The following is a 13,081-nucleotide window of genomic DNA, read 5'->3' on the forward strand; positions in this document are numbered from 1 at the left end:
GATAATAGAGGAATGAACACATACCCTATATAAACAGGTGTTTATTATATTCCCTGTGCTTTATAGGTGGGGAATGAACATGTAATATATGTAGATAATAGAGGAATAAGCACATCCCATATAAACAGGTGTTTATTATATTCCCTGTGCTTTATAGGAGGGGAATGAGCATGAAATATATGTAGATATTAGGGGAATGAACACAGATCCCATATATACAGTTGTATATTATATTCCCTGTGCTTTATAGATGGAGAATGAACATGAAATATATGTAGATAATAGGGGAATGAACACATATCCCATATAAACAGGTGTATATTATATTCCCTGTGCTTTATAGGAAGGGAATGAACATGAAATATATGTAGATAATAGAGGAATGAACACATATCCCATATAAACAGGTGTATATTATATTCCCTGTGCTTTATAAGTGGGGAATGAACATAAAATATATGTAGATAATAGGGGAATGAACACATATCCCATATAAACAGGTGTATATTATATTCCCTGTGCTTTATAGGTGGGGAATGAACATAAAATATATGTAGATGATAGAGGAATGAACACATATCCCATATATACAGGTGTATATTATATTACCTGTGCTTTATAGGTGGGGAATGAACATGAAATATATGTAGATAATAGGGGAATGAACACATATCCCATAAAAACAGGTGTATATTATATTCCCTGTGCTTTATAGGTGGGGAATGAACATGAAATATATGTAGATAATAGGGGAATGAACACATATCCCATATAAACAGGTGTATATTATATTCCCTGTGCTTTATAGGAAGGGAATGAACATGAAATATATGTAGATAATAGAGGAATGAACACATATCCCATATAAACAGGTGTATATTATATTCCCTGTGCTTTATAAGTGGGGAATGAACATAAAATATATGTAGCTAATAGGGGAATGAACACATATCCCATATAAACAGGTGTATATTATATTCCCTGTGCTTTATAGGTGGGGAATGAACATGAAATATATGTAGATAATAGGGGAATGAACACAGATCCCATATATACAGCTGTATATTATATTCCCTGTGCTTTATAGGTGGGGAATGAACATGTAATGTATGTAGATAATAGGGGAATGATCACATATCCCATATAAACAGGTGAATATTATATTCCCTGTGTTTTATAGGTGGGGAATGAACATGAAATATATGTAGATAATAGGGGAATGAACACAGATCCCATATATACAGGTGTATATTATATTCCCTGTGCTTTATAGGTGGGGAATGAACATGAAATATATGTAGATAATAGGGGAATGAACACATATCCCATATATACAGGTGTATATTATATTCCCTGTGCTTTATAGGTGGGGAATGAACATGAAATATATGTAGATAATAGGGGAATGAGCACATATCCCATATAAACAGGTGTATATTATATTCCCTGTGCTTTATAGGTGGGGAATGAACTTGAAATATATGTAGATAATAGGGGAATGAACACACATCCCATATATACAGGTGTATATTATATTCCCTGAGCTTTATAGGTGGGGAATGAATATGAAATATATTTAGATAATAGGGGAATGAACACATATCCCATATAAACAGGTGTATATTATATTCCCTGAGCTTTATAGGTGGGGAATGAACATGAAATATACAGTATGTAGATAATAGAGGAATGAACACATATCCCATATATACAGGTGTACATTATATTCCCTGTGCTTTATAGATGGGGAATGAACATGAAATATATGTAGATAATAGTGGAATGAGCACATATCCCATATAAACAGGTGTATATTATATTCCCTGTGCTTTATAGGTGGGGAATGAGCATGAAATATATGTAGATAATAGAGGAATGAGCACCTATCCCATATGAACAGGTGTATATTATATTCCCGGAGCTTTATAGGTTGGGAATGAATATGAAATATATGTAGATAATAGAGGAATGAGCACATACCCTATATAAACAGGTGTATATTATATTCCCTGTGCTTTATAGGTGGGGAATGAATATGACATATATGTAGATAATAGGGAAATGAACACATATCCCATATATACAGGTGTATATTATATTCCATGAGCTTTATAGGTGGGGAATGAACATGAAATATATGTAGATAATAGAGGAATGAGCACATATCCCATATAAACAGGTGTATATTATATTCCCTGAACTTTATAGGTGAGGAATGAACATGATATATATGTAGATAATAGAGGAATGAACACATATCCCATAAAAAACAGGTGTATATTATATTCCCTATGCTTTATAGGTGGGGAATGAACATGGAATATATGTAGATAACAGAGGAATGAGCACATATCCCATATAAACAGGTGTATATTATATTCCCTGTGCTTTATAGGTGGGGAATGAACATTGAATATATGTCGATAACAGAGGAATGAGCACATATCCCATATAAACAGGTGTATATTATATTCCCTGTGCTTTATAGGTGAGGAATGAACATGAAATATATGTAGATAATAGAGGAATGAACACATATCCCATATAAACAGGTGTATATTATATTCCCTGTGCTTTATAGGTGGGGAATGAACATGAAATATATGTAGATAATAGGGGAATGAGCACATATCCCATATAAACAGGTGTATATTATATTCCCTGTGCTTTATAGGTGGGGAATGAACATGAAATATATGTAGATAATAGGGTATGAGCACATATCCCATATAAACAGGTGTATATTATATTCCCTGTGCTTAATAGGTGGGGAATGAACATGTAATATATGTAGATAATAGAGGAATGAGCACATACCCTATATAAACAAGTGTATATTATATTCCCTGTGCTTTATAGGTGAGGAATGAACATGGAATATATATGTAGATAATAGGGGAATGAACACATATCCCATATAAACAGGTGTATATTATATTCCCTGAGCTTTATAGGTGGGGAATGAACATGTAATATATGTAGATAATAGAGGAATGAGCACATCCCATATAAACAGGTGTATATTATATTCCCTGTGCTTTATAGGTGAGGAATGAGCATGAAATATATGTAGATAATAGGGGAATGAACACATATCCCATATAAACAGGTGTATATTATATTCCCTGTTCTTTATAGGTGGGGAATGAGCATGGAATATATGTAGATAATAGAGGAATGAACACATATCCCATATAAACAGGGGTATATTATATTCCCTGTGCTTTATAGGTGAGGAATGAGTGTGAAATATATGTAGATAATAGAGGAATGAACACATATCCCATATAAACAGGGGTATATTATATTCCCTGTGCTTTATAGGTTAGGAATGAGCATGAAATATATGTAGATAATAGGAGAATGAACACATATCCCATATATACAGGTGTATATTATATTCCCTGAGCTTTATAAGTGGGGAATGAACATGGAATATATGTAGATAATAGGGGAATGAGCACATACCCTATATAAACAGGTGTATATTATATTCCCTGTGCTTTATAGGTGGGGAATGAACATGTAATATATGTAGATAATAGAGGAATGAACACATATCCCATATAAACAGGGGTATATTATATTCCCTGTGCTTTATAGGTGGGGAATGAGCATGAAATATATGTAGATAATAGAGGAATGAACACATATCCCATATAAACAGGGGTATATTATATTCCCTGTGCTTTATAGGTGAGGAATGAACATGGAATATATGTAGATAATAGAGGAATGAACACATATCCCATATAAACAGGTGTATATTATATTCCCTGTGCTTTATAGGTGAGGAATGAGAATGAAATATATGTAGATAATAGAGGAATGAACACATATCCCATATAAACAGGGGTATATTATATTCCCTGTGCTTTATAGGTGAGGAATGAGCATGAAATATATGTAGATAATAGGAGAATGAACACATATCCCATATATACAGGTGTATATTATATTCCCTATGCTTTATAGGTGGGGAATGAACATGTAATCTATGTAGATAATAGAGGAATGAACACATATCCCATATAAACAGGGGTATATTATATTCCCTGTGCTTTATAGGTGGGGAATGAACATGAAATATATGTAGATAATAGAGGAATGAACACATATCCCATATAAACAGGTGTATATTATATTCCCTGTGCTTTATAGGTGGGGAATGAACATGAAATATATGTAGATAATAGGGGAATGAACACATATCCCATATAAACAGGTGTATATTATATTCCCTGAGCTTTATAGGTGGGGAATGAACATGAAATATATGTAGATAATAGAGGAATGAGCACATATCCCATACAAACAGGTGTATATTATATTCTCTGTGCTTTATAGGTGGGGAATGAGCATGGAATATATGTAGATAATAGAGGAATGAACACATATCCCATATAAACAGGTGTATATTATATTCCCTGTGCTTTATAGGTGGGGAATGAACTTGAAATATATGTAGATAATAGAGGAATGAGCACATATCCCATATAAACAGGTATATATTATATTCCCTGTGCTTTATAGGTGGGGAATGAACATGGAATATATGTAGAGAATAGGAGAATGAACACATATTCCATATATACAGGTGTATATTATATTCCCTGTGCTTTATAGGTGAGGAATGAACATGAAATATATGTAGATAATAGAGGAATGAGCACATATCCCATATAAACAGGTGTATATTATATTACCTGTGCTTTATAGGTGGGGAATGAACATGAAATATATGTAGATAATAGAGGAATGAGCACATATCCCATATAAACAGATGTATATTATATTCCCTGTGCTTTATAGGTGGGGAATTAGCATGAAATATATGTAGATAATAGAGGAATGAACACATATCCCATATAAACAGGTGTATATTATATTCCCTGTGCTTTATAGGTGGGGAATGAGCATGGAATATATGTAGATAATAGAGGAATGAACACATATCCCATATAAACAGGTGTATATTATATTCCCTGTGCTTTATAGGTGGGGAATTAGCATGAAATATATGTAGATAGAGGAATGAACACATATCCCATATATACAGTTGTACATTATATTCCCTGTGCTTTAAAGGTGGGGAATGACCATGAAATATATGTAGATAATAGGAGAATGAGCACATATCCCATATAAACAGGTATATATTATATTCCCTGTGCTTTATAGGTGAGGAATGAACATGAAATATATGTAGATAATAGAGGAATGAGCACATATCCCATATAAACAGGTGTATATTATATTCTCTGTGCTTTATAGGTGGGGAAGGAGCATGGAATATATGTAGATAATAGAGGAATGAACACATATCCCATATATACAGGTGTATATTATATTCCCTGTGCTTTATAGGTGGGGAATGAACATGGAATATATGTAGATAATAGGGGAATGAGCACATACCCTATATAAACAGGTGTATATTATATTCTCTGTGCTTTATAGGTGGGGAATGAGCATGGAATATATGTAGATAATAGAGGAATGAACACATATCCCATATATACAGGTGTATATTATATTCCCTGTGCTTTATAGATGGGGAATGAACATGAAATATATGTAGGTAATAGAGGAATGAACACATATCCCATATAAACAGGTGTATATTATACAATATTCCCTGTGCTTTATAGGTGGGGAATGAGCATGGAATATATGTAGATAATAGTGGAATGAACACATATCCCATATAAACAGGAGTATATTATATTCCCAGTGCTTTATAGGTAGGGAATGAACATGTAATATATGTAGATAATAGGTGAATGAACACATATTCCCTATAAACAGGTGTATATTATATTCCCTGAGCTTTATAGGTGGTGAATGAACATGGAATATATGTAGATAATAGAGGAATGAACACATATCCCATATAAACAGGTGTATATTATATTCCCTGTGCTTTATAGGTGGGGAATGAACATGAAATATATGTAGATAATAGAGGAATAAACACATATCCAATATAAACAGGTGTATATTATATTCCCTGTGCTTTATAGGTGGGGAATGAACATGAAATATATGTAGATAATAGGGAAATGAACACATATCCCATATAAACAGGTGTATATTATATTCCCTGTGCTTTATAGGTGGGGAATGAACATGGAATATATGTAGATAATAGGGGAATGAACACATCCCATATAAACAGGTGTATATTATATTCCCTGAGCTTTATAGGTGGGGAATGAATATGAAATATATGTAGATAATAGAGGAATGAACACATATCCCATATAAACAGGTGTATATTATATTCCCTGAGCTTTATAGGTGGGGAATGAACATGGAATATATGTAGATAATAGAGGAATGAACACATATCCCATATAAACAGGTGTATATTATATTCCCTGTGCTTTATAGGTGGGGAATGAATATGAAATATATGTAGATAATAGAGGAATAATCACATATCCCATATAAACAGGTGTATATTATATTCTCTGTGCTTTATAGCTGGGGAATGAACATGTAATATATGTAGATAATAGAGGAATGAACACATATCCCATATAAACAGGTGTATATTATATTCCCTGTGCTTTATAGGTGGGGAATGAACATGGAATATATGTAGATAATAGGGGAATGAACACATCCCATATAAACAGGTGTATATTATATTCCCTGAGCTTTATAGGTGGGGAATGAATATGAAATATATGTAGATAATAGAGGAATGAACACATATCCCATATAAACAGGTGTATATTATATTCCCTGAGCTTTATAGGTGGGGAATGAACATGGAATATATGTAGATAATAGAGGAATGAACACATATCCCATATAAACATGTGTATATTATATTCCCTGTGCTTTATAGGTGGGGAATGAATATGAAATATATGTATATAATAGAGGAATAATCACATATCCCATATAAACAGGTGTATATTATATTCTCTGTGCTTTATAGCTGGGGAATGAACATGTAATATATGTAGATAATAGAGGAATGAACACATATCCCATATAAACAGGTGTATATTATATTCCCTGTGCTTTATAGGTGGGGAATGAACATGTAATATATGTAGATAATAGAGGAATGAACACATATCCCATATAAACAGGTGTATATTATATTCCCTGAGCTTTATAGCTGGGGAATGAACATGTAATATATGTAGATAATAGAGGAATGAACAAATATCCCATATAAACAGGTGTATATTATATTCCCTGAGCTTTATAGGTGGTGAATGAACATGGAATATAGGTAGATAATAGGGGAATGAACACATATCCCATATAAACAGGTGTATATTATATTCCCTGAGCTTTATAGGTGGGGAATGAACATGAAATATATGTAGATCGTAGAGGAATGAGCACATATCCCATATATACAGGTGTATATTATATTCCCGGAGCTTTATAGGTGGGAAATGAACATGAAATATATGTAGATAATAGGGGAATGATCACATATCCCATATAAACAGGTGTATATTATATTCCCTGAGCTTTATAGGTGGGGAATGAGCATGAAATATAAGTAGATAATAGAGGAATGAGCACATACCCTATATAAAGAGGTGTACATTATATTCCCTGTGCTTTATAAGTGGGGAATGAACATGGAATATATGTAGATAATAGGGCAATGAGCACCTATCCCATATAAACAGGTGTATATTATATTCCCTGAGCTTTATAGGTGAGGAATGAGCATGAAATATATGTAGATAATAGGAGAATGAACACATATCCCATATATACAGGTGTATATTATATTCCCTATGCTTTATAGGTGGGGAATGAACATGTAATCTATGTAGATAATAGAGGAATGAACACATATCCCATATAAACAGGGGTATATTATATTCCCTGTGCTTTATAGGTGGGGAATGAACATGAAATATATGTAGATAATAGAGGAATGAACACATATCCCATATAAACAGGTGTATATTATATTCCCTGTGCTTTATAGGTGGGGAATGAACATGAAATATATGTAGATAATAGGGGAATGAACACATATCCCATATAAACAGGTGTATATTATATTCCCTGAGCTTTATAGGTGGGGAATGAACATGAAATATATGTAGATAATAGAGGAATGAGCACATATCCCATACAAACAGGTGTATATTATATTCTCTGTGCTTTATAGGTGGGGAATGAGCATGGAATATATGTAGATAATAGAGGAATGAACACATATCCCATATAAACAGGTGTATATTATATTCCCTGTGCTTTATAGGTGGGGAATGAACTTGAAATATATGTAGATAATAGAGGAATGAGCACATATCCCATATAAACAGGTATATATTATATTCCCTGTGCTTTATAGGTGGGGAATGAACATGGAATATATGTAGAGAATAGGAGAATGAACACATATTCCATATATACAGGTGTATATTATATTCCCTGTGCTTTATAGGTGAGGAATGAACATGAAATATATGTAGATAATAGAGGAATGAGCACATATCCCATATAAACAGGTGTATATTATATTACCTGTGCTTTATAGGTGGGGAATGAACATGAAATATATGTAGATAATAGAGGAATGAGCACATATCCCATATAAACAGATGTATATTATATTCCCTGTGCTTTATAGGTGGGGAATTAGCATGAAATATATGTAGATAATAGAGGAATGAACACATATCCCATATAAACAGGTGTATATTATATTCCCTGTGCTTTATAGGTGGGGAATGAGCATGGAATATATGTAGATAATAGAGGAATGAACACATATCCCATATAAACAGGTGTATATTATATTCCCTGTGCTTTATAGGTGGGGAATTAGCATGAAATAAATGTAGATAGAGGAATGAACACATATCCCATATATACAGTTGTACATTATATTCCCTGTGCTTTAAAGGTGGGGAATGACCATGAAATATATGTAGATAATAGGAGAATGAGCACATATCCCATATAAACAGGTATATATTATATTCCCTGTGCTTTATAGGTGAGGAATGAACATGAAATATATGTAGATAATAGAGGAATGAGCACATATCCCATATAAACAGGTGTATATTATATTCTCTGTGCTTTATAGGTGGGGAAGGAGCATGGAATATATGTAGATAATAGAGGAATGAACACATATCCCATATATACAGGTGTATATTATATTCCCTGTGCTTTATAGGTGGGGAATGAACATGGAATATATGTAGATAATAGGGGAATGAGCACATACCCTATATAAACAGGTGTATATTATATTCTCTGTGCTTTATAGGTGGGGAATGAGCATGGAATATATGTAGATAATAGAGGAATGAACACATATCCCATATATACAGGTGTATATTATATTCCCTGTGCTTTATAGATGGGGAATGAACATGAAATATATGTAGGTAATAGAGGAATGAACACATATCCCATATAAACAGGTGTATATTATACAATATTCCCTGTGCTTTATAGGTGGGGAATGAGCATGGAATATATGTAGATAATAGTGGAATGAACACATATCCCATATAAACAGGAGTATATTATATTCCCAGTGCTTTATAGGTAGGGAATGAACATGTAATATATGTAGATAATAGGTGAATGAACACATATCCCCTATAAACAGGTGTATATTATATTCCCTGAGCTTTATAGGTGGTGAATGAACATGGAATATATGTAGATAATAGAGGAATGAACACATATCCCATATAAACAGGTGTATATTATATTCCCTGTGCTTTATAGGTGGGGAATGAACATGAAATATATGTAGATAATAGAGGAATAAACACATATCCAATATAAACAGGTGTATATTATATTCCCTGTGCTTTATAGGTGGGGAATGAACATGAAATATATGTAGATAATAGGGAAATGAACACATATCCCATATAAACAGGTGTATATTATATTCCCTGTGCTTTATAGGTGGGGAATGAACATGGAATATATGTAGATAATAGGGGAATGAACACATCCCATATAAACAGGTGTATATTATATTCCCTGAGCTTTATAGGTGGGGAATGAATATGAAATATATGTAGATAATAGAGGAATGAACACATATCCCATATAAACAGGTGTATATTATATTCCCTGAGCTTTATAGGTGGGGAATGAACATGGAATATATGTAGATAATAGAGGAATGAACACATATCCCATATAAACAGGTGTATATTATATTCCCTGTGCTTTATAGGTGGGGAATGAATATGAAATATATGTAGATAATAGAGGAATAATCACATATCCCATATAAACAGGTGTATATTATATTCTCTGTGCTTTATAGCTGGGGAATGAACATGTAATATATGTAGATAATAGAGGAATGAACACATATCCCATATAAACAGGTGTATATTATATTCCCTGTGCTTTATAGGTGGGGAATGAACATGGAATATATGTAGATAATAGGGGAATGAACACATCCCATATAAACAGGTGTATATTATATTCCCTGAGCTTTATAGGTGGGGAATGAATATGAAATATATGTAGATAATAGAGGAATGAACACATATCCCATATAAACAGGTGTATATTATATTCCCTGAGCTTTATAGGTGGGGAATGAACATGGAATATATGTAGATAATAGAGGAATGAACACATATCCCATATAAACATGTGTATATTATATTCCCTGTGCTTTATAGGTGGGGAATGAATATGAAATATATGTATATAATAGAGGAATAATCACATATCCCATATAAACAGGTGTATATTATATTCTCTGTGCTTTATAGCTGGGGAATGAACATGTAATATATGTAGATAATAGAGGAATGAACACATATCCCATATAAACAGGTGTATATTATATTCCCTGTGCTTTATAGGTGGGGAATGAACATGTAATATATGTAGATAATAGAGGAATGAACACATATCCCATATAAACAGGTGTATATTATATTCCCTGAGCTTTATAGCTGGGGAATGAACATGTAATATATGTAGATAATAGAGGAATGAACAAATATCCCATATAAACAGGTGTATATTATATTCCCTGAGCTTTATAGGTGGTGAATGAACATGGAATATAGGTAGATAATAGGGGAATGAACACATATCCCATATAAACAGGTGTATATTATATTCCCTGAGCTTTATAGGTGGGGAATGAACATGAAATATATGTAGATCGTAGAGGAATGAGCACATATCCCATATATACAGGTGTATATTATATTCCCGGAGCTTTATAGGTGGGAAATGAACATGAAATATATGTAGATAATAGGGGAATGATCACATATCCCATATAAACAGGTGTATATTATATTCCCTGAGCTTTATAGGTGGGGAATGAGCATGAAATATAAGTAGATAATAGAGGAATGAGCACATACCCTATATAAAGAGGTGTACATTATATTCCCTGTGCTTTATAAGTGGGGAATGAACATGGAATATATGTAGATAATAGGGCAATGAGCACCTATCCCATATAAACAGGTGTATATTATATTCCCTGAGCTTTATAGGTGGGGAATGAACATGAAATATATGTAGATAATAGAGGAATGAACACATATCCCATATAAACAGGTGTTTATTATATTCCCTGTGCTTTATAGGTGGGGAATGAACATGAAATATATGTAGATAATAGGGGAATGATCACATATCCCATATAAACAGGTGTATATTATATTCCCTGAGCTTTATAGGTGGGGAATGAGCATGAAATATATGTAGATAATAGAGGAATGAGCACATACCCTATATAAACAGGTGTATATTATATTCCCTGTGCTTTATAGGTGAGGAATGAACATGAAATATATGTAGATAATAGGGGAATGAGCACATATCCCATATAAATAGGTGTATATTATATTCCCGGAGCTTTATAGGTGGGGAATGAGCATGAAATATATGTAGATAATAGGGGAATGAGCACATATCCCATATAAATAGGTGTATATTATATTCCCGGAGCTTTATAGGTGGGGAATGAGCATGAAATATATGTAGATAATAGAGGAATGAACACATATCCCATATATACAGGTGTATATTATATTCCCTGTGCTTTATAGGTGGGGAATGAACATGAAATATATGTAGATAATAGGGGAATGAGCACATATCCCATATAAACAGGTGTATATTATATTACCTGTGCTTTATAGGTGAGGAATGAACATGAAATATATGTCGATAATAGGGGAATGAGCACATATCCCATATAAACAGGAGTATATTATATTCCCTGTGCTTTATAGGTGGGGAATGACCATGAAATATATATAGATAATAGAGGAAGGAACACATATCCCATATAAACAGGTGTATATTATATTCCCTGTGCTTTGTAGGTGGGGAATGAACATAAAATATATGTAGATAATAGGGGAATGAACACATATCCCATATAAACAGGTGTATATTATATTCCCTGTGCTTTATAGGTGGGGAATGAACATGAAATATATGTAGATAATAGAGGAATGAACACATACCCTATATAAACAGGTGTATATTATATTCCCTGTGCTTTATAGGAGGGGAATGAGCATGAAATATATGTAGATAATAGGGGAATGAACACAGATCCCATATAAAAAGGTGTATATTATATTCCCTGTGCTTTATAGGTGGGGAATGAACATGAAATATATGTAGATAATAGAGGAATGAATACATATTCCATATAAACAGGTGTATATTATATTCCATGTGCTTTATAGGTGGGGAATGAACATGAAATATATGTAGATAATAGAGGAAGGAACACCTATCCCATATAAACAGGTGTATATTATATTCCCTGTGCTTTATAGGAGGGGAATGAGCATGAAATATATGTAGATAATAGGAATGAACACATACCCTATATAAACAGGTGTATATTATATTCCCTGTGCTTTATAGGTGGGGAATGAACATGAAATATATGTAGATAATAGAGGAATGAACACATATCCCATATAAACAGGTGTATATTTTATTCCCTGTGCTTTATAGGTGGGGAATGAACATAAAATATATGCAGATAATAGAGGAATGAACACATACCCTATATAAACAGGTGTATATTATATTCCCTGTGCTTTAT

Source organism: Dendrobates tinctorius, unplaced genomic scaffold, assembly GCF_039654945.1.
Source record: "Dendrobates tinctorius isolate UK_male_01 unplaced genomic scaffold, ASM3965494v1 ptg000331l, whole genome shotgun sequence".
Lineage (NCBI taxonomy): Eukaryota > Metazoa > Chordata > Amphibia > Anura > Dendrobatidae > Dendrobates > Dendrobates tinctorius.